Source organism: Mastigoproctus giganteus, chromosome 2 (assembly GCF_048544385.1).
Source record: "Mastigoproctus giganteus isolate SK-2022 chromosome 2, ASM4854438v1, whole genome shotgun sequence".
NCBI classification, from domain to species: domain Eukaryota; kingdom Metazoa; phylum Arthropoda; class Arachnida; order Uropygi; family Thelyphonidae; genus Mastigoproctus; species Mastigoproctus giganteus.
This window is the reverse complement of record NC_143576.1, coordinates 131,921,317-131,945,742: the sequence shown is the minus strand read 5'-3', so window position 1 is coordinate 131,945,742 and position 24,426 is coordinate 131,921,317. Positions and strand designations below refer to the sequence as shown.

At 39.8% G+C, this 24,426-nt stretch overlaps 1 protein-coding gene across 1 annotated transcript in view; it reads left to right on the top strand.

Moving 5' to 3' along the window:
* Positions 1-1,642: 1,642 nt before the first annotated feature.
* LOC150089569 (transmembrane channel-like protein) overlaps positions 1,643-24,426 on the top strand; it is a 123,624-nt gene continuing 100,840 nt past the window's right edge. Inside the window, exon 1 of the mRNA XM_090389548.1 lies at positions 1,643-1,747. The gene's annotated coding sequence lies outside the window, so the exon portion shown is untranslated. The remainder of the gene's footprint in view (positions 1,748-24,426) is intronic.

The following is a 24,426-nucleotide window of genomic DNA, read 5'->3' as shown; positions in this document are numbered from 1 at the left end:
TACTAATGCTTGCAGATTTCTTTCTGAATTTGAATTAAACTTCTACGAGCAGGTAGCCAAAATTAGTCGTCATGCAAATTACTGTTACCATAATAATTCACGAATCATTATGTTCGTGATTGGAGTCGTAGCTTTTAACGATAATAAGTAACATATTCAGTGGGCTCAGTTTACTATTTCCCCATCTCTCTCTCTCTGGGTCAGGTACACCGGCACAAAAATGCACAGCCAATCGTAACTATTACGTTGGTTTACTGGGGGAAATAAAAGTTACTGTGAGAATGGAACTTTTCGGGCCCTTTGGAGCTGTAGTGGTATAAATGAAAATTTTACTGTACTGGAAATTTGATAAATACACGCTGATGAAAAACGAAATCCTAAATTTTGATTTAAAAAAAAAAATTCTTCATAGTGTAAGTCATTGAAGGCTTCTACTTCTAATATGAGGTATGCACATGTGTAGATGGTGGGCGATTTGCATATTGTGCGGTTTGAAAAATTCGAAATACTTACCTTTCGAGGAAACATACTTTTCCCCGTCCCAGATCGGCTAACTGACCCTAGGGGCTCACATCTAGTGAGTATAGGCTTGTCCTTCTCCCCCCCCCCCCTCTCTCTCTCTGGGTCCTGAGCTAGATATCATCGTTTTTCTCTTTCTTGGTGATTCCTTTCTACTTCTGACTCTCTCTCTCTCTCAGGGTTACTCGGGAATTTTTTTTTTGGATGGTGCAGCATAAGCCTCAGGCTTTCTTGCACCATATAGCAAATAATAATAACTGCAGTTTCGACTGAAACGGCATTTAAGAATTCTACCAGTTACAATTTCGTTTATTCCGCAATTCGATTTATTCCTTTATCCGCAGAATTCAAATAGCAAACCTCTTTTTAAAGCAGTTTTACTCTACGACTTACAGAGCCCTGCCTTTTTCACACATTCGTCAGCAACGACGCAGTCTCGCTTAGAGGGAAAAACAAGGACACGACAAAAGACAGTTATTATTGCTGTTCTGATAAGTGAAGAATCATCATAATTTCCGTCGTTAAATCTGAGTCAGTGAAAGTGAAAAATAATGTATCCAGTTATATGAATATAATGAATGGATAATAGATTATTAACCAGTTTGCACTTCATTAATGCAGAATATAACTAATTACGCAATATTCTGTAATCGTGTATTAGTTATTGCGATGATAAAAATTCAAATTTTTTATCATATGTTATGCCTTAAATTATTTTGAAGAAAGAGTTTAAGACCTTCAGTGCAATTAGAATTCCAGGTATTACATTATCACTTGATATTGGAACATTGCATCTACCAAAATCTTACCCATCATTCTTTAATCGAAAAATAATATTAAGAGGTTGTTAAGATTAATTAATCGCAGAATAATATTAAGGTTTCTGCAAGGAACGGAAAGCACATGATCGTTCTTACCGTAGCATCTTCGCACCTGTCATCTTAACGTGTGATGCTCCGTCTAAACCTCACCTCCATAAGGAGGAGACGGAAAGCGCATGCACGGCCCCACCCTCCGTCCCACTGCTGATGCAGTCGGGTGGTGCTCATAATATACCCTCTCCGAGATAGAAGTGATGCTTCAAACAGACGCTCGCCATGTAGACGGAAGTGGTGGCAGCGTTCGTAGTGTGGGAGTAGGTAGGTCCCTTCGTCGTTGTCTGTGTCGACTGTTTTCTAAGTTTTGTTTCGTCCATGTGAAGTTCGCATCATAGTTCCGGACCTAACCGGTAAGTAATGGCATCCATCTTCCCCTATCTTGCTTTCTTAATTTCTTAAACTGCACATTGTATTCAGAATTGAAGAGTAGAGAAATCTTATTTACAGGAAGTCGAGCTAAACTGTGGAATTTTCTTACACAGAAACTTATCCAATGGACTGGAAATTCTCTCTCTTTTTCTTTCATTTTATGCTAATGCTCACTGCGCTGGTTTTATTTCTATAGATTTTGTGCTAGTTTTATCGAAAATAAACTGTCAAGCAAAATATATATAATATAGATGTGTTAATAAATTGGAGGAGGGAAAGTAATTTTAAATGAGTTGTAGGGAAATTTATTGGCTCTGTGTTGGGTAGCTGATATCTTTTAGTTACATGTTTAGTGGGGTCGTGGCAATAAGCTGAACAGCATCCGTTCAGCTTCCAAATCACCTGGGGTACAATTAATATCGCTCATTATGATGAAATCACATGGCTCCGTTGCTGATGATGTGTCAAATCTTTCTTTTAGGGATAGCAGGAAAAACAGCTAAGCATATGGTCACTTCTTCGCTTTGGCGATTATGGTGGGTTTCAAATTTGTCGTAATTTCATTTGAGGGTGTTCGCTTTTTTAATTTCATTTTATCCAGTTGCCATTTTGGGTGATCTGTTTTCGATAATTAGATAAACCTGTGAAGCAATTAATAACAGAATAATAAATGGCCCTTAAGCCGTTTCAGATTTCATGTTGTTTAATCGAGCAGCGTATTTTGAATCGGTTTGGAGTCCAAAGATGCCGATTTAACTCAGTTTGATATAAGTAATATTACCACTATTACAGCAGCTGTGAGAGTGAGGAATTCTTTATAAGCCAACGATTTTGTTGCAGCATAAACAAGTCATGTTTTACTAAAGTAAAACTTCCCAAGGAACTATTACACAACGTTATTGTATAAACGCTAGTTAAGTTCACGTTTCTTTTTTGATTTTAAAAGTAAGAATGAAAAATGTTTTTTTTTTCTCTCAAAACTTTGAGCTACACAAAAGCTTGATTAATCCAAAATGCAGATTACAAGTCGTATTCCAGTTCTTCTAACAGCAGAGTAGGTTATGTAAGACGGATTAATTCTATAATTGGTTGCAAGCTGAAGAAAGTTGTATTATTTGCCTTTACGAAGCTGAATTATATTTTTTGTTGTTTGATGGCGGGCGGATAATGGTAAGAGAAGCCCCTCTTGTGTTTTTATTTCTAATGGCTCTAAAGAAATTGTCAGTGGAACAAAATATTCAAATGAGGATTGTTAGAAAAATCATTAAAGTTGATTTTCTGTATTAAACATCTACTTATCGTAAGTAAATAAGTGGGCATTTACAACTGTAGATGAGATGGCTCGTGGCGAAATGACAATTAAATCACGGCATGACATTCTTGTGGGTTCTCATTTCACATTAAGTGCGCGTGTACTTCGGCATGTATTAGCAAATTACTGGAGGGGGTGGAATAACGTTAAATAGCGTGCTGTCTTCAGTCAGGTGACCTCGGTGGTGAAACTAAATATTCTGGGCCCCCGTGCTAGATTCACGAACGGATGCCCCCAGTGCAGTTCACAACGACGTCAAACCAAAATCTGGTGAACGGCATTGATCTTAAAATCTCTCACATTGAAAAATACTACCAAGAGATTTCCTCACCCCCCCGCCCCATGGTTAAGGACTCTGCCGTTAACGTGGTTTCGTCACTCATTTTCTCTCATCGCGTTATTATATCTATACAATCACTCATCTGTAAAACGTCACTCATTTCCCGCCACAAATAAATCGTGTATTATATCTGTAAAAATATTTGTTCGCGGGCCGATGTGCATATTGTGCGGATTAAAAACCCGTGAAAAGGAGAGGAACTCTACTCCATTCGACTGAAATCGTCTAACTATAGCCTACCTAACTCGTATGTATATACTGAAGACGGTGTGTTAAGAATTATATTAATAGTAGAGATAAACGATGGGGGAAAAAAAAAAAAAACATCCTTCCAAATCACCTGCCCATCCCCTCCAATAATTTGTTTAGTTCTGCCTTGAATTTATTCAAACTACCCATATCCACAACAATAAATGGACGTTTGTTTCAACAATGAACCACGCGCAGGTTGACTTACAGAAGACAAACTTCCACACCTCTATCGTGCAACCAGCCTTCCTCAATTTGAATTTATGCCCCCTCGTATGTAATCTGAGCAAGAGGAAGGATACCATTAACACTAAACGTAATTAATCCGTTCAAGGCCCTACAGATTCAGATCTCCTCGCAGATGCCTTGTCTCAGGATGCTGTAATTTGCAGAATTGAAGCCTTTCTTGGTAAGACCACTTTTGTTCCCTTCACCAGTCTCGTTGCCCTTCTCTGCACCCTTTCTAGATCCACATTTTCTAAGGCATCCCCAGATCTGTATGCAGTACTCAAGATGTGGCCTAACCATTGTCTTGTACAATGGGATAATATCTTCTTATCCCTTCTATTAAACTTGCTATATATCATTGACCAAATCCCGTGGGCTGCCCTGGCAGCCTGTCTGCACTGCTCAGAGAACTTCATATCTGACTGCACAATTACTCCCAGGTCTTTATCACTACTCTGAGTGTAGTACCACACAGTTGGTACGTTACTCTGGGGTTACTGACACCCATATGCAGTACTTTGCATTTGTCAATGTTAAACTTCAATTGCCACTTCTCAGCTCATCTGCCTAATTTCGTTGTTGCTGTAGCATACATTGATTACTGCCATTAATCACTTTGCCAACCTTCGTATCATTTGCAAACCTCGACATTAAGCCTGTTATTGTCTTCATCAATATGAAGACTATAGCAGGCTTCATCAATAAACATAGGGAAAAAAAATGGACTAGCACTTGAACCCTAGGGAACTCCACCAATAACAGCAGTCCAAGAAGAACAGAGCCCATTGATAACTACTGTCTTTTCTCTCACAACCATCCTTTAATCCACAGCAGTAATGTGTTCCCAATGCCACTGCTCCAATTTGTACAGCAGTCTTTTATGTGCAGAAGTATCAAAAGCTTTTCTGAAATCTAAATATATGATGTAAAAATTATTTTTTGCATCCAGTTCCTTTGTCACTGTGTTATTGTATCCAATAAGATTGGTCAGACTAGACCAATCTCCAACAAATCTATGATGTGACTGCAGTATAAATTCATTCCTATCTAGGAGGTCCTGCATTACTTCTTTAACCAATGACTCCGCTTATTTCCTTGGAACAGAAGTTAAGCTAACAGCTCTGTTAATTAAACTCGCATTCCTTGGTTCAGATAGGTTTCTTTTATATGACGTGTTTTCTGTACAAAATAATAAATTGCTTTGTTGTTTTAATGGTATTTTCAAAAATTTGGAATCGCTATTTCTTCAAGCTATATACCTACACACCGTTCGTATTTGTATCAGGACTTCTATACGTCCTGATACAAATACGAACCTTTGTATTAAGACAATCACAGACAGAAGAAATGCGAATAAAGGCAAAGAAAACTGTGGCCTGAGGTGAAGACATGTTGCCTCATTGAGTATAAAGGTTGTGCAAGTTGTTCGATTACAATAATCTGAAACCAGAATGGGGAAAACGCGTGATCTATCAGACTTGGAAAGACGTCTTATCATGGGTGCACGTTTAGTTGGAACCACGGTTCAAGAAACGGAAAGACATAAATGGTTTCTCGAAAGCATCCATCTCAAAGGTTTGAATGACTGGAAAGCAAGACGTTCTTTTCTTCTTCATTTCAAAGACATAAACGTGGCAGGAAAACAATTCTTCAAGAGCGAATACATCGTACTCTAAGTAGTATTGTATACGGAAAAATAGGATATCCAGTGTGCAGCAAATAACATCTGAATCTAATAAATCCCAAAACTGGCCTGTTTCAACCCATACAATGCTCAGGGAATTGAAGAAATTGGGTATTGGTAGTCACCTGCCTATTTGGACGCAACTTATTTCAGAGAAAAATAGAAAAATCCGCTTTGCAGTGGCACCGAGAACGTCGTGATTTTGCACTGATGGTAGGCAAAGGGTGTGGCACGAAGCGATGGACCCTGCTTGCTTTTTTAACAGAACCCAAGCATCTGGAGGTGTTATCATGGTATGGGGAATATTTTGTTAGCACGGACTGGGTCCGTTGATACCGGTGGAAGATCGAATGCCATCCAGGGAGTGCCTGAATTTTGAATCAGATCTACTGCACTCTGAAATGTTATTCTTTTATCCCGAAGGTGAGGGTCACTTTATGAATGACAGTGCAACAGCACATCTTGCAAGAATGGTTCGGAGGACATGACACGTCGACTTCCACCATCTTCCCTGGCCCTCACTTTCAGCTGATCTAAATCCTATCGAGAATGTGTGGGATATGTTGGAGAAAGCTATTCGGAAATGATGCCCTCGGGATATTTTGCTGGAATAGTGGTTACAATTAGACCAAAATTCACTAAAAACACCTTATAGAATCCATGCCGCGCGCACACTTGCTGTTATTCGAAACAAAGGCCTCCTGATTCGATACTAAATAAACGTTCGTATTTTTTTGGCTAGTTTTTATCACCAAACTGGACAACTCCATGCTCCACCAGGAGGAAAAGAGGGAAAGCCCAATTCCTGGGCGGGGGAGAGGGGGACGGCTCTGCTGTTTTTCTCTCCCCCTTGCCCACCCCTCTTTTATTCCTGGTGGAGCATGGGCATGCCCCAATGACCTTCTCTGGGGCCGTCTTCCCTATTGACCCCATATTTCTGACTTTTCCCCCCAGCCTTCAGTCTCCTCCCCACTCTGACTAAATATCATAGTGTATGCCCCACACTACCAAAATTTTAATTGTTCAAATCAAGTCACGCATGCCCTTTTGGCCTCTGATAATCTCTTAGCGTCTTACCCTGAAAATCGCCGCGTGTTGCATTACAATTTTTTTTTTTTTTTTTTTTTTTTTTTTACATAGGCCCTAGCCACTGAAATCTCAGGAAACTAGGTGGCAGGGCCTGCCAGAGTAAAGCTCCATACTACTGTGTACCTGGTCTGCCTCCACGGGGCCAAGTGTGGGCAACGTTGGTCCTCAGTAGGGGTCCAGCGGCTAAATGGCCAGATGAACAACGATACATAACATTACACTTATACAAAATCCATACACTTTTAAATCTCTGGCCTTCCCAGTGAACTGGTACACCCACAATGAAAGCAACGCGGAGATGGGGGAAACCCCTGGTGCCGTTAGACATCTTTACACTTTACACAAACTGGACAACTCAACTTGTCGCTCCATTCCTTGCTTGGATCATGTTAAACGGAATGGCCATCCTCCTAGAACAAACTGAAAGCTTCATCATCATCGCCCTTTCTAGCGAACGGTTTTACTTGCGGTGCCGGGTGTTTTTTCTTTTCCTCTTGCACTCTTACTCTGTAGCTCCAGCTCAATCAATTCCCAGTTAAATCAGTCCAGCATCTCTATCACTTTACTTAAGTCGACTTCGTCTAAGCCAATCTCATTTGCTATTTCCACAGTCTGTAACTGAATTTCTGGACACAAACAAGTTTCTGGACATCATGAATACACTCCGGTCTATATTCTGCCACACACACACACACACCATTCGTCGTTCAAATGATTCCTCCCGTGGTGTTGTTTATGGACTTCTTAATATTCCACATCCATATTAATTTCCAAGACATTCAAAGCCTGTTATCTTCGGCGGATCGTACAACTGACGGCTAGTCCTCGCTGCCTTTCTCGGTGAGCAGGATCATATTTTGTTGTCAGCCACATCTGCCATCACTGAGCCAGGTTTTCAACGTTGTTAACAAGATGGTAAGACATATCAAATAAACAAGACCTCATTTTTGTTGAGATTTTGTTCTTTGCAATTTTCAGAATTGCAGTTTTTAAATTTATAATTTAAAATTCAAAACGACGTAAATCGGAGATTACTTGTATACTGAAGTCTCATGGCCTTGGCTTTCAATAGTGATACATAACCAATCAACACCAAATACTATTTTGCTACTCATTATTAAGATTGCAGTTTCTTTATGAGAATATGGGCAATTATTTCTAATTTATATATAACAGCTCTTTTTATTTATATAAAATTACTAATACTGCATATTTCTAAAATTGCGATAACTAGAAGAATAGGTTATTTAAAATTCACCATAATTCAAGCAAGCTATAAATGTATTGATAGTGAATGGAATTAATTGTGGCAAATTTCCTAAATATTAAGTAGCGATAATACTATTTAAAAACCACTCATTTAGCTAAATTTAAAATGTACAATTCAAGCAGCTTCTTTTTACTGTGGCGTTTTCTAGAACTATAACCAACATGTTCGATTTATTTCTTGTTTGGAACTTCGGATAAACGAGTCGTCTACACACACAAAAAAATAATAATAAAATAAATAAATAAGAGTACCATAAAAGAGAGGGATAAATGGTGAAGCGAAATAAAATAAGAATGAAACGAGCAGCGAAACAAAATAGAGGACAAGCTATTATACTCGGTGTCCGTATGTGCACTTGATCTCATTTGGGTTATTTTGTAAAGCAAGTGGGTTACTTAGTTATGTACACTGCTGTGTTGAAGAGTATAAAATTGAATTTCTGTGAAAAAAGAGGTTCTGTTTACACTCCGGAACGACCACCAGGTCGGAGAGGTTTACAAGGAATTAATCATTTCGATTATGAATACAATCGTTATTCATATTTAGCAATCACGCAAGCGTGAACCACAGTCCACTGAAACGAGTAGGATAGTGAACTAATGCGTTTGACCACTCAGCTACGTCGGGCCTGATGTTTATTGTAAATCGTTGCCCCCCCTCACATATGGAAATGGTAAGGATGTTGGACAAATTATTAAAGCAATTAGGCTTGTGTATGAAAATGAGTTTCCAAAATGGCTTTCAACGAAGTGAGTTGTACAGATTCCAATACGCAAGTTTCATCAAATTAGCAGTGCGTTAATAGTGCTTAGGCCTCTCCGAAGTGTTGCGAACAAAGCGTCTGTGAGAATGGTTGTGGATAAAATTCTGCAGAATTTTGTCCATATTTTGCTGCATCGCGAAAGAACTGAACCAGAGAAGAATTTCATTCTGGAGAACGGTGCATATGTTATGTGAACCATATGCACTCGTGACCCTGACAAGAAAAAGAAGGAACTGTGCTGTTCGCGGACCTTAATAATACAGTTTGAAACTGAGATTTACTTTTCTAATTACTTGTTAGTTTAGAAGATACGTTAACTGGAAATACTTTTTTGTAGCATTCCAGCAGTAAAATGAACCTGCTGAAAGGACCCTTGCCTAGTGAATGTATGACAATATGAAGTGTCATTTCATATTGTCAAGATTAGAAATCGTATAGTTTGGGATCATAATCTTCGATGAACAAAAGACTATCGCTTCAGGAATGAAAGTTTCAAAAGGGCTATGACTTCAACAGTACTTGGCAAGTCCTGTACGGCGGTATTTATCTTGGACTTATTGCTGAAGTAAAGGTACCCTTGTCCTTTTGTGATGTACCGACTATCGTATATAGCTCATTCACCTTATCCAACACCAGCTTTTTTTTTTTTTTTTTTTAAGTGGCTATCTAATAGCCACTTGTACATTACCTATGTTCTTTCCTAGAGACTTTTCTTTTTCCCCTTGTCGGTGCAAGTTGGGCTTCCTTCCCGGCTTGGGGAATCTTTCTTTCAAATGTACAAGCCTTCAGGCTTCAAAATTTTACCTCTTCAAGCTCTCTCGCTTGTTAGATTTTCCAACTAGTGTTTTCCTCTTTCCTGTTTCTTCTTTTCCTGAGAGAGTGTTTTGCTCTCATTTCTTCTTCTACTTTCTTTTCTCCTACTTTATCCTCCCTATTCATTATTTACTATAACCGGGATTCCACTTGTTGGAATCCCACTAAGTGTGATTTAGATAGTTCCTGGAGCGCCTCCACGTGGCTAGGGACGGGAGTCGGGACGCAGGTAGCTTGCTCCCTGCCTCCCGGCTGCTAAGACTCCAGGGCCGGCAAACAACAACCATCACAACACACATATATACTTACACACACACACACTTGCCGGCTATAAATAACCTACAGATGCTACAGCGGTATATAGGGGTAACCCTGGAGGCCGCAATCAATACAAGAATACCTTGTCCCTTGTCCCTATCCAACACCAGCAGAATTCTGCACCCTGACAGAAACTTGACATAACAAAACTCCCCATGACTACCATGCCATGTGTAGGAACCTGGGGCCCCAAACCAGTGTAGGGGAGGGGGATGGGAATGCATGCAGAGAAAGTGAATGGGAATGAGCAGAAGAGCAAATGTAATTGGCCAAAAGAATACAAAGTTAAAAATAACTTACATTACTTTATATATATTGTACCAACAAACATTTACAAACCACATAAACACTATCACTGCATTCTCCCCTGGCCTGCAAAAAAAAAAAAAAAAAAACCTTGCAGCTAGGCCTGCACCACAACTGAAGAATAACAGTAAGTTGCGGTGCCCAGAGAATGCAGTGCAGAAAGAAAGAGTTGAATAAATGAGATGAGAGCTAGAAGAATGAATAAAAGTGCAAGCGTGAGAGAAAAGAACACAAACCACAAATGCTAAGTTAAGTACACACTAACCCTGGTTTTAATTAGTATTTAAATTTACGCTACCCATCATTGCATCCCCTCCTGGTGTGTGAGAAAAAGATGAATGAGTTGAGTGAAATAATAAAAAAAAAAATAAATAAAATAAATAAATAAATAAAAAAAAAAATATATATATATATATATATATATATATATATAAAAAATTATAAAATAAGAAAAAAGTATAAAAAAAAAAATAAAAAAAAAAAAAATAATTATAAAATAAGAAAAAAGTATAAAAAAAAAAAAAAGAATGCAAGTAGAGTGAGAATGCACATTACGAATGAAGTAAATGTGTGTGTACCCCCCCCTTCACCTGGTAGGTTCCCCACTGCCAGCTAACATATCCCACCCCCAGAGCGGGATGGGCAGCTGGACCTTCATACCGGATTCGACACTCCTTGGACATGACACCGACGAAGACATTCTGCGGCTTTGCTGCCAACACGCCATTGGCGATCCGAACTGGGTACTCTAACCTGGTTCCCTTTAAAACCCCATCCCCAGGCAGGGAATGGAGGAGACGGATCTCTGTCTCCTCTCCTCCCTGCCTACCCCCCATATTTCGCCTGGTGGGGCTCGTCTCCACTGACCTCTTTGGGGATGCCTACTCTATCCGTCCCTATTCTTCTATCTGTTTCCTCCCCAGTCTTCAATCTCCCCCCCCCTCTCTCTCTCACTAAATCGACCTAGTACACCCCTTAACAATGCCGCCAAATTATAACCAACGTCTAAATTCTACCGGTTTTGTGCAAATCTCTAAGATATCTAACACTATCAGCTTTTTTCTAGCGTTACATGTCTAAATTTAATAACATCAAAATTTTGCCCGACCTATTTGGCCTTTAACACATCTCTTTAGTGTTCAACCCTAACCAGCGATTTCCTAACAGCAATCCCATTAAGCATTAATGTCAAATGCATAATTTTTTTTTTTTTTTTTTTTTTTTTTAAATAGGCCCTAGCCACTGAAATCCCAGGAAACTAGGTGGCAGGACCTGCCAGAGCAAATTGTTGTGATACTGGATACACCCGGCTAGCCTCCACGTGGCAGGGTATGGGCAACGTCGGGCCCCACTAGGGGCCTGGCGGCCAATTAGCCGGATAAACAATGGGCACAACATATCACACTGCACAGACACGACCCACACACTTTCAAGTCTCTGGCTTGACAGTGTACTGTCCTCGATACAGTGAAACACACGCGGAGATGGGAGAAATCCCAGGTGCCGTCTGACACGAACATACCTTATACCTTATATCCAACACCACGTTGGATAAAGTGAATGAGCTGGGGACTGGACTGCAAAACACTCAAGCTCTTCTGTAAAGCTGCCTTCATTCCAATAGTTACATATGCTTCAGGAGCATGGTACTCCAAAGTCACCACGGAAGTCAACCATAGAATATTAGAATCCACCCACAGAGCCATGCTACTAGCTATTACCCGGGTCTGCAGAACAGTAAGCACTCATGCTTTGCAAGTGCTGGCAGGAACCCTCCCACTCGATCTCCAAGTGGCAAGATGTGGAGTCCTCTATGAGCTGTCCCAAGGTAAGGCATGCACCTTCATGGGCTTAAATGCGGACCCTGCCACCAGTCTCTCGATAGAAAAGAAGAGACTTGCTGCCCATCTCACAAAAATTTGGCAATCCAAATGGGACAACACCTCCCCCCCCCAAAGGAGAAATCACTAAAAAATTCCTCCCAAATGTGGACAAATTATTCCCGAAAGCACCGCCATGGTCCTCACCTGGACTACATTCAACCTTCCTACTCACCGGACACGGAGCCTTCAGAGCCAAACTCACAGCCCTGGGCATCAATACCGATCCTGCCTGCTGCTGTGGAGAGTTGGCACCATCTTGTGCATGAATGTCATCTCTATGATGACCTCCGCTTCCAGCTTATCACTAGGATCACCTTCCTGCCTAGAGACCGGGAAAACCATCTTCTTGACAGCAAATAGGAATATATAGCTTTCTCCAAATTTGCAGAAGACGTAACCTGATTGCACAACTCGACCAACCACGACAGCCATAAAAATGAGAAGAAAGCCCCCAGAAGACAGACTGAGTCTGCACCTATGAGAGAGAGAGGGAGCTACTGTGGTGAAGCTTCTAATGAAGCATCTGCCTCCCGCTTTTTGGCTAATTGAACCGAGCACCCTAGCCGGCCCACTTCCTTTCCTCTCCCCTGTCGGGGGGAGGACACTCTTCTTCGCCCCCCACAGAGCAACCATGGAGATATACAAAAGAACTGAATGAAGACGAACAGTGGCCGACTTTGGTGGCCTGAGCCAAGCACTCTTGCCCGGCCCTCTCTTTAACTCCTCTTCCTGGCAGGGGGACGAGACGACTCGTCGTCTCGCTCTCCTGCTACCCCCATTCTCCCTTTGGTGTTTCTTACCACTGCTAAACTTGGGGGCGCCTTCCCTGTAGCCCCCATACTTCTAGCTGTCACCTCCTTGATTGAGTCTTCAATCTCTCTCTCCGCACTCTAACTTTGTAACCATGTACGTGAGCCCTCAAACTAAATTTAACTCTAATCCAAAAGTCAATCAACCTTTAATCCTTTTGGAACAGCATTAAGCGATAAGCCCCACGCATAACTTTTTTTTTATTAGGCCCTAGCCACAGAAATCTCCGGAAACTAGGTGGCAGGGCCTGCCAGAGTGTTGAATATAAAGCTACTGAGTACCCTGACCTGCCTCCACGGGGCAAGTGTGGGCAACGGGCGGTCCCACTAGGGGCCCAATTTGTTGTTTCGCTGCTGTTTTCAAATAAATATTTATAAACAAACAATATAGAACGGCGTCTTAAACTTGAAAGCCCTCATTGTGAAAACTTTCAATAATTGCGGGCGAATTATAATAATGGTGGCTGCCGGGATATAAAAAGAAACTTACACACAAAAAAAAAAAAAAAGCTTAATGTCACTATGTAAAAAAAAAATAAAAACTTGATATTACGTGAATGCTTAAATAAGTTTAAAATATTATTACAAACTGCGCTTGCGCTACAGGTTCCACGTTAGAAATTGTTTGGAGCGGTAAGATTTAATTTGTTATGGAAAGAGCACTTTTGAAAATAAATAAGAAAATAAAACAAGAAAAATTTAAAACTTGTGCAAATTAACTAATTTTTTTTCTTCTGTTCATTTCTGAAAAATCAACTACAGCCCTTTTGAAAAAGCTTTTAGAAATTCTTACAGTCATTGACCGGATTCGAACCCCGACTTCATCAAACTAGTGAAGAAACCGCTATACTGCAACGGAGGACTTTATTTCGTCATATGTTAAATTAAGACACCCCCTTTTGCAAAAGAAAGATCGTTTTCCCCCTATTCAGAGTTTCGCGTATTTTAGAAGTGGTACTAATCGAATTAACATATAATGGCTCCTCACACCCGCTCTTATTTTTGTTCTCATTTCTCTCACCGGGGATTTGTTGATCTCACTGTGAAATTAAAAACGAGCAACTGTTTGTAAAAGAGCTCCATCCCGTTACAGAATACCCCTGCACTTGTCCCGAAGCGTCTCCTCTTAACGTATTGATTTCTCTGTTTTCATCCTCCCAAACCAGATAAAGCCACATGGGATCGTTCACCTGTGAGAAGACACTTCCAGTCTTCAACTAATAGGGTGAATAATCTTAGGCGCTTCTATTTTAAGGTCGGTAATAGTTGTCTGTTCTATGAATAACGTTTTCAGTTTATTTTTGGGTGTCTGTGTTTAGCACGTGTATAATAAGGTATTTTTCCATTAATTACTCTGAAACTCATAAATCAAAGTAAAAGAATTACACCCAAGTGCTGCATTTTGCTTTTAACTGGTGTCGAGTTATGTGATCACTAGCACCCATCTGAAGAAAATAAATTATAAATTTGCCAGAATAAGCTGAGATGAGAAATGACATGAAAAATTTCAAGGTTAACTTGTGTTTTTTTTTTTTTTTTTTTTTTTTTATTCAGATCTGGAATAAGGTAAGGTGACTTCACAATAATTTCACTAGCTTTTATTCTTTCTTCGAAGAAATAATTGTGATAAATGACTATCAAAAAACTTACAGGGTTTCTTATAATTTAAATAAACCGAATATATGAATATTTTTAAAGCTCCTTGTAGTATAATTAATACTTTGAAGAGTTCAAATGGCTCTCATCTCCAAAGAATATATCCAATAGCCACCGAAAAACTTCCCATTCTGGTTTTTGAAATTCCACTCAACAAAGTCCATAAATTACGCATCCCGCTTCAAGCTTCTATAAGTTCTGAAAGGGGTCCTGAAGAGTCGGATGAGCAATTAGTTTGGTACGGTTGTGAAAGGACATTTGAAACTCTAGCTGGGATGGGAATCTGTTGTGTTTTCATTTCTGAGCTCCAAAGGTACTTTCATAAGGCTACCACGCACGAGGGACAATCAGAAGTTAGTTAGTCTTTACAATCTGGTACCTCTTCCGATTGATCGTTGCGAGTAGCAATGACTGACATGCCTAGCCCCTCCAAGCAGTTGCTTTTTACTTAGCATTAGAATGAATTCTCCCTCCTTGCCGCTGTTTTAAAATCTGGAACTCGTTTTCCGATTTTAAAACAGCGGCAAGGGGGGGGGGGAAGAGAATTAACCCTAACTAAAACGGGTACATTATACTGAAGAAGTCAGAGCTTCCATTCACTGCGAGGAAAACAAAGTAGGTGGGGCTAGGCTTGTCAATCACTGCTACTTGCTACGGTCGATCGGAAGGGGGTGACATGTGATAAAGACTAACCCGAAAGTTCAGCGATTCATTTTATGGGAATGAAGGCTTTGTTTTGTTCTAGGAAAGTTTATTTGGTAATGTTTATGCTAGAGTTCAAAGTATTGCTTTATTTTATGAGTAGTAAATTGGTTCTGGATTTCGCTTTTCAGGTCATGAAACAAATGGCAGAATTGGCTTTCGCAGGTTTGACTTCTTTTCGTCTTCGATTTTGGTTTTTACTTTGTTTGCGCTAGTTTCTATTCTATCCAATTCTTTTCCTCAAAGCACCAAGGTTAGAAATCTGGCACTAATATAAACTAACGTGCTTTGCAGTATCGAAATTCTGTCCATGTCAAAGGTCTTGCTATTGAACTATTCAAGATTTTTATGAACCGAAGGAATATAAAGTTATTTCCGAATTAGCTCCTTTTAAGAAATTCTTAATAAATAGCGCAGACATGCAATAAATAAATAAAAAAAACTTGGCTAACTGAAAATGGAACTCTATCAACCGTTGCCGCCATTCAAACAATTTCGAAAGCTGCTTTTCAAATTTAAATTACTTGCGTGTTCAGTCATTATATCTCATTTGTGGAACAAAGTTTTTTAGAAAATTATTTCTGAACAATTAAAGTCATGGTAAAGACGTTTCTTAAGCTAATCACACATAGACACGCGCGCACATCTACACACAGACACAATGGCCTGCAGAAATAATCGATACTTTTTCATTAAAAAAAGAAAAGAAAAAAGTTACTCGAACTAAAGCGCCCTCTGACACAAGACAACTGGTAGAATAAGTGGCATTTATTGTACGTTTACCTCATATCATCAGACTTCTAAAGGATAAGAACGTTAAAATGCTGTCTTTGATATCTTTGATTTGATATCAGGTTTATCAGATTGCTGATAGCGAGCTCAGCTTGTTGAAATATTTTTTTTTCTAATAAGATGAAGAAGAAACGTGACCTAGCGAGATTTAAGCTAATTTTTAAGGTAAGTTCCGAGGAAATTGAATGCTGAACATCGTGTCTGTTAAACTAGCTAATAACATTCTCCAACTCAAAAAAAAAAAAAAATAAATAAATAAATAAATCAGAATTCTTGCAGTCTACAAAGGGTCTTGAACCTCAGAACTTTTCCAAATGGGTGATATGGTAGCTCTCACTGTGTTGCCTAGAAAACATGCATAGTGAAATGATAAATAAGAAGTATTGTACATATATATACACTGTATTGGTTTTGATTTAGAATGGATTTTTGTGTCAATTGGTTTGATTTCAGTTTTAAATTTTGTTGTAAAATAATGTGGATCGGAGAACACATCAAGAATTGATATATCAATTTGAAACTGTAAACCTATGTTTTGACTGTGAAAGTCATTCCATCGATCAAATTTCATGTCCTATTACTTAACGTCTGGCGTTAAAAATAACGAGGGATAGTTAATGCTATATAACAAAGTGTAAATTAAAAGCTACGTGTCCATTTTAATCGAGGCTGCACAGCAGATCTGAGTCGGGGGAGGTGGAGTTTTATTCCGCACAACGCAAAGATTCACCAGTAAACAGACACAATAAATTTAATTGTACAAACATAATGAATACAGGTGCAATGTGATCTAATCGCTAATTCGCTTGTTCGTACAAAACAAGCAACCAATCATCATAATATTTATTTAAACCTTACATTTATTATTTGAATGCCTATCTTCATTCTACAGGAAATCATTACTTTAAACAGTTCTCCTGTAACATTCGTCAGACGTGTTGCAAAATGCTAAAAATATAAGCTTCTTTAGCGTATCTAAAGAGTGTGTGACATTAGTTCTCTTAATTGTTTTCGACTTTTATAGATTGTGCCTCTGCCATTCTTGATTCTCGCTAAAACTAGAGAGAACAGTGTGTGTGTATCAACTTCATAGAGATTTTATTTTAATAGTACTTGTTCGATATTAATCATAATTCGCTAATATTCCAGGGTATTACCAAGAATAGTCGTTTTAGTACTTCAGTATTCTGAAGAGAACTATATATGCTTTAGGGATTGCCTTGCTTTCTTCCAGGATCTTGAACTGAAAATCTTGTCTAACCACAAATATTTGAGTTTGAAAGACATCTAAACCACCAGTTGAAAATCATCCAAGGAATTATTCCGGTTTGAACATAGCATATCTCGTGAGATTGTAAACGAGGTGCCCCGTAATACTTCAGCCACTTGTGGTTGAATAAGGTTTTCTCCCAATATCCCAGGCTGAAAAATTTCTTTAAATAGATATTTTGAGCAGATCACTAAATTGTAGACGCACGTAATAAAACAGGAACAGGAGATTTTTTTGATGTCATGTGAGTTCTGAACTCTTGTTACTTCTTATTTATTATCCTATATAACTACTAAAACCTTTCCTTCAAAGTGCTACTGAAAGGCGAGATTTTTGTCCCACGTCACTCTCTCCCAGCTGGGAGTGAGAGCTCTCCTTTTTTTGAGATTCGTTGACGAATAAATCGAATTCCTATTAGTTATGATCAACGACTGGAGGAATTTCTAATGTTCTCCTCAATCGAGGCCGTAATTAGACTATCCCAGGGGGTCAACATGTAAATTCGACCCGTGAATACATACGTCTACAAACAGGCATGCGTATATTAGATGCCGGTGCCCGTTATAATAATAATTTGAATAATATTGATTATGATAAGTTGTAGTGATTTCTCAATATTTAGTTATCATCCTATTTCAGATAAGACTATAGTTCTCCACTTTGAGAATTTCAACAGAGGCATATCTGTTGACATCAAGCGAAGTAATTTTTTTACAGATAACTAAGCGTTTTATATCAACATAAGATATAAAACTATAATGTGTTAAAAAAAAAATAGGACCTGGGTCGAGAACTTTTCCAACAAACTCGCTGATAACAGATCAAGTCAGTGCTAATTTGGAATAAAAATCCTTGTTTTATTATTAAATGCCATCAAGATATCCTCCAAAAAGGTGTAAATAAAAGCCAGTATTAAAAACTTTTTATAAAAAATTGAACTTAATATCAAGGAATATGGTGTCAGTTTAATTCATAATTGAACATTGAACAGCATACAATAGGTGTGATGATGTGGTGACAGACATCTTCCATACTACGACATTGGGGGGGATGCGGGGGAGAGAGTTAAGATTTTGGTAATACGCAATTAACCGATATAGACCGAAGTCCGAGGAGAAGTTATTCTTATTTTTTTAGTAAGGGCTTCGCAAAGATGGTCCCATATTTGAAGGACTCCGTCCATAAGGTATAGGGCGTTTTTGGAATGTGGATAGCAAAATAGCATTAAAATAAAATACCCAATTTTTATCTTTACAATAAAAGCAGGCCGGGCAACTCCTAGATTTCTTAGGCAGTTTGTTTACAACATTGATTAAGATTTTATTTAGGAATATTTATTAATGTAATCCCTGAAGAAACATTTATAGTCAGTTCTTTTGTAATCTATTCTGTACCTGATTTATCTCTCCTCTTTCTGGAGTGTTTCAGTTAGATATCGTTGAACTTTCGCTATAACCTCTTGTCTAAATATATTTTCTTTCATTTCAGTTTTGCTTTGCAGTTTTTATTTTTTGTTTCTTACAATAAAGTTGCAAGAAATACCTCAGGTAATACTGTAGTTTGCCCTTATGAATATCGTATTCATCTAACTGGAAGTAATGTATTTCAAGTGATACTTCATGAGTACTGCTTATTCAAAGTTTAAGATCCAGAAACAAATTAAGATATGCATTGATTGTAAGTTTTTAATCAGACGCACGAGTAATAAGTAGTTATGCTAACAGAATTTTTATAGTAATCCACATGTACAAAAAGGATTTTTCCAATTTGATCTCGTGAAAAGGTGCGCTCCTTCCTGGTATCCTAAACAGCTGATTAGAATTTGTGACGTGTGTAAATTATGGATACTCCCTTTACTTTTGAACTCATTTAAGTGCTGAATGGTCGTTTCTCACACTAGTACAGTGATCAACATCTATAAGCCATTGTGCATGTCGCACTCGTTAACGTGACTGAAGTCATCAATTACTGAAATCGATGGAGTTCTCTCTTGAGACTGTACAGGACTAGACTGAAGATGAGTATCGTATAACCCTACGAAGTGAAATTATGTCAAGGTTTAGTGTGTGTACAGTAGAATTCTTAATTATACCAGCTAATGTAGGAAAGGAAGCATCAGCAAATAATACGAAAAGAATTTACGAGGGAGAGTCAAATATGAATGAGAATTTAATTTTAAACTTTTATTGGCACTTATCAATAATACATAGATTTACTTCTCGAGATCGACTTCTGCTAACCTCTGAATGCATTTTTCGAAAAGCCTTTATGGTTGTAAATGGAACCAGAATTGCAGAGCTTTTGTTTTACCGAAGAACAGACTTTGCTGAATTTTAATTTTACATGGATGATTTGCTCTATACTGATATCCACAACCGTTGCCAATTGACGGACCGATATCTTCCGACTATTTTGAATAAGGTCAGCAATCTTTTGAATGATCTTAGAATTCATAGACGTTAACATTATTGAAGTTCATTCTGCCATTCACGAGGCGCAATGAAAAATTCTGGATTATACGTCACCTTTTTATTCATTTGAAATTTTCCATTATGCATAGTGGCATAGTGTTTGGGTAAAGCGCCACCTGTGGTTTCCCACATCTGCGCCATCAGTACTCTTGTGATGTATACAGAACTCTGTAAAAGCCAGAAAAAGTGTAGTGTGTTGTATGTGAAAAGTTTTGTTTTGGGGGTGCTGTTGTAATGTTCTGGCTTCTTAGCCGCAGGGCCCCTAGTGCGACTCCACGTTGCCCACCACTGGGAGATGAGCCAGACTTCCACGGTACACTAGCTGCTCTCCGTCAAGGTTAGCCTGAGATTCCTGACAGAGAACAAAAAAAAAAAAAAAATGGTGAGATTGTGTGGGGAAGATAGTACGAGAAGTGGAATCAAAGTGGGGATGAGGAAGGAAGGTATCCTCCAGCAGAGCAAAGAGATGAGAAGGAGAAGTAAGAATCACCCCTGGCATTAGGAGCCGACCCATTGCCAGGGTAAGGAAGCAGTTTGCAGAACAAGGGAGGTCTTCAAAGGAGAGGGCCATGTTTGCATGCCACATCTGGCAAACCAGATTTCAGTTGCACCCGACCAATCCAAAGGTATTCAGGTGTAAAAATAAATAAATAAAAGTGCACAGATTTAGTGTCATCAGTTGGGTTGTCCTGGAATTGGTAATGTGTGCCTCAAGTGGGTAGAACGCCTTCTCTGGAATACATCTTGGGCGAACTCAGTGAGAGCTATATAGAAGTTTTCTTCCGTGAGAAAAGGTGCTCAGAATTTCGGGGATTTTCCTGTATCTTCGTGAATAGTCTAGTCCGGTAGTCGTCATACTGCGGACAGAGGTACATGACATGTTCCCAGTTTTCTTCATAGCCACAGAGACAAAATGGGTTTTCTTCAATTCCAGTCGCGGTTAATTTATGTCTAAATGGGCCATACCCTGTAAGCAGGAAGGTGATTTGGAGACCTGGAGTAAACCAGGGAGGAGGCTTTGGGTATGTCAGTGGTACAGTTGGAATAAAATTTTTGGTAACAGCACCTTTTGTTGTCGAATCCCAGTGATCTTGCCATATTTCACGCAGTTTGTCTGCTATTCTTCTCTTTTCTTGTTTTGGGTCATTTGCCATAGCAAGCTGAATGCCAGCGACTGTGCAAGGGATCCCTTTTCTGAGTTTATGATGTAGTCCGCTCTTGATGACTTCAAGGTGGAGGGGCATACAGCCAGCCAGGACCTGGAGAGGGGGGGTGCTTACGGTGCAACAAGCTCTTGTTGTAATTCTTGATGTTAAAAGCATAGAGCGTTGGATAGAATCCAGTTTTCTGCGATTTCTGTCAAGTATAACTCTGTGACACCACACAGCTGCACCTTAACAAACTATGGGAAGGAAGATAACTCTGCAGATGAGAGAGAGAGAGGGCCCTCCGTTTAAGCCTCCAGTCCGCCTGGCTGATGCATGTAATCATGACTGTGTAGTTCCTTATCTTAGAGGCTAGGTACTGCGTGGGGAAAAATGTTAGCTTTGCGTCTATCAAGATTCCGAGGTATTTAATCTCAGAGTAGAGCGTGAGTGGTCTGTTTGCGATCTTGATTTTTGGAGGTCTTGAAATCTGCAAGGTTCCCTTCAACAGGATTGATTTGGTCTTTTCTCTGGAAATGGGGAGTCAGGTGGTGAATTGCGTATACTGTGCTGGTTGCTTGCTTGAATCCGAATTGGGGCGTTGAAGCTAGGTTTGCAGCTATGTAATGTAAGGCAGCCCAGTCCTGTAGTTTTCTGATTGTATGGTTGGATCTGGATTCCAGCTGTGCCCTAGTCTCAGCATGGACTATCAGGATGAGGTCATCGGCAAATGCCATAGAGGAGGCTTGCTCGAGGTCCATCCCCACGAACTCGCCCAGGACAATGGACCAGAAGAATGGTCCCAGGACAGAACCCTGAGGGCAGCCCTGTGAAACTTGCCTGGTGAAACGCTGAAACTTTGCAGCAACAGTAATCTTTCTGTAGGTTAGGTATGATTTTTGTATAAGCTGGTTGGGATATTGACCTGACGGAGCCTCCTAAGGCTGCTGGGCCACCATATCCTATCGAATGCTCCCTCGAAGTCAACAGTTATTGCTATAGAACACTTCAAATCTGTGGTTGTAGCTGTAGAGATCAGGTGGTGAATTGCGTATACTGTGCTGGTTGCTTGCTTGAATCCGAATTGGGGCGTTGAAGCTAGGTTTGCAGCTATGTAATGGCTGTTGAGTCAAAGTAGCAGTCTCTCCATTAATTTGGCTAGCACGGGGAGGAGCGCTATCGGACGGTACGATTTCAGGTTTTCTGGTGGTTTGTCTGCACTTTTCAAGATTAATTTAAGGTGAGCATTCTTCCAGGTTGAAGGGAGCTCACCATACTCGAGGCACCTGTTGAAGGTGGCAAGCAGCCGCAGAGGGTAGTACTCTGCAAATTTTTTAATGATATCTACTTCCATTAGGTCATGGCCTGGAGTCTTTCCTTCCTTAGTCTTGTGTGGAGGGCAGCTTGTAGTTCATCCATTGTGAATGGTCCTTCATCGTTGTCTGAGGAGTAGTAGTCGTTTATGGTGGCAATTTCGTTTTGGTCGTAGGTCAGAGTGTCACTGTGATTGGAAGAGAGTGTTTAAAAGATTCTGAACTAAGTCTTGGTAGTAGTTCCATCAGGTTTTGTAGTTACATTTAAAGTTTCCCATCTGGGGAGCTTATTCATGACAATGCGGTACACGAGTCCCCAGGGGTTATTTCTTGCAGTAGTGACAAATTGTTTCCAGGAGGCTCCTTTGCTTTTTCGTATTGTCTCAGTGTATGTATTTCTAAAGACTCTATAAACTTCCCTGACTATATCCACTTCTGTCTGGGGTAGTGTGGATCGTGCTCTTTGGAACTCCTTTCTGGAACGGTGGACAGCCTTTCTGAGATTATCCAGCTCTGCGTTCCTAATAAAGCCAACCCTTCCTTTTAGGGATGGATTCAATGCATGCTTCTTGAATGATTTTGGTTAGTATTGCGATGCATTGTTCAGATGGATCCTGAACATCAGATAGTTTTCTTCATTGTTCAGATGGATCTTCAGATAGTTTTCTGTTGAAGCCTTCTTGAAAGGGAGTCCAGTTAGCTTTCTTCGGGCAAAAGCGAACAGTATCCTGCTGCATAGGTGGAGCTCTGTCAACAGTCCGACCAAGAGAGAAGGTGATGGGTCGATATTCGGACGTTTTCCAGGATTCCTGAACTTTCAATTTTGTAAATTTTGGAGCTATTGAAGCGGTGGCCAAAGTGATGTCTATTGTACTCTCCCAAAGTGTGGAGCTAAAGGTAGCGAGATTTCCAAGCCGATTGAGTACCTGAAGGTTTACTGCTGTGATGAAATTTCCGAGGTCCTCGCCGCTATGTGTCCAAGTCCGGTCAGGTGTGGTACTGTGCCAAAGTTGAGAACGACAGTTAGCGTCCATAGCGACAAGAATTTTAGAGCCAGGGAGAGTATCCAGAGATGTCTTAAGAAGATTTTTTACTATAGTGATGTCGGCACCCGGTCTAGAATAGACCGAAAGCACGTGCAGGGATTCCATGGCTGTGGAAAGTTCAGCGCAGGCACTGATAGAAGTTCAAAGGGAAGTTATCTTAATAATGGTTATTTCAGTATTTTTGACTGCTATTGCAGTCCACGGGGTTTCAGTTGCGCACGGGATTATTCTGTAGTAGGAGGGGTATCCAATTACATTGCCATTATATGTATAAGGTTCCTGTATAAGAATTACGTCAATTTTTATTTCTTGGGCTTTATGCTTGAGCTGGTCAACTACTGTTTTGCACGTTCCGCGTTAATTTGAAGAAAAGTAATTTTTGGGTATGTTCTGTTTGTGGGGTGTCTATCCCTAATTAGTTCTATTTTGGTAAGTACTCTTGGCTTTCATATAGGTCTTTGATGGAGTGGTCGTGTGGCAGCTTGTTGCTCTTGCAATTTGCACAAATGGCAGATTGGTCTTTCTTAGGGCATGTGCTGAATTCATGCCCATGTTGGGCACAATGGCCACAGGTTGACTGGCGTTGTTAACACGTTTACCCAAAGTGCTTCAAATGTCGGAGAAAATATTGCTCCGACATTTGAAGCACTTTGGGGCTTGATGGATGTGGCATTGATCTTAATCTGCGGTGGTCTGGTTCAGCTTAGGTTCCCTTTCAGGAGGATGCTTCAGGTTTTCTCATGGTCAGGTTGTGCTGGGTAGCCCACTCTTGGAGGAGCCAGAGTGGGCTACCCAAAATTTCTGCTCGGTTAGCAGAAATTTTGAGCTGGCAGGCACGAAAAGGATCAAATCGTCTGCATAGGCTGGGGACTTAACATGCCCAATTATGCAATGGGTTTTCCTCGACCTAAAAAAAAAAATAATAAAATGCTTCTATTGTTCTAGACTTTTCCGCCACGTAAAGGCATGGCACGAACTGCCATGCCTTTATGGACTCCATCCATCGACACCTCCCTTGGTCTTCCTTCTTCCTGATGCCACACAATTCATAATCACTTTTGGAAGTCTGGCCTTCTCCATTCTTACTAGTATGTCCATACCACCTCAGCTTTTTTGTTTCAATTACCTATATTATATCAGTTTTCACTTCCATCATTCGTCGAAGCTGTTCATTTCTTATTTTCTCCAGTCTCGATTTTCT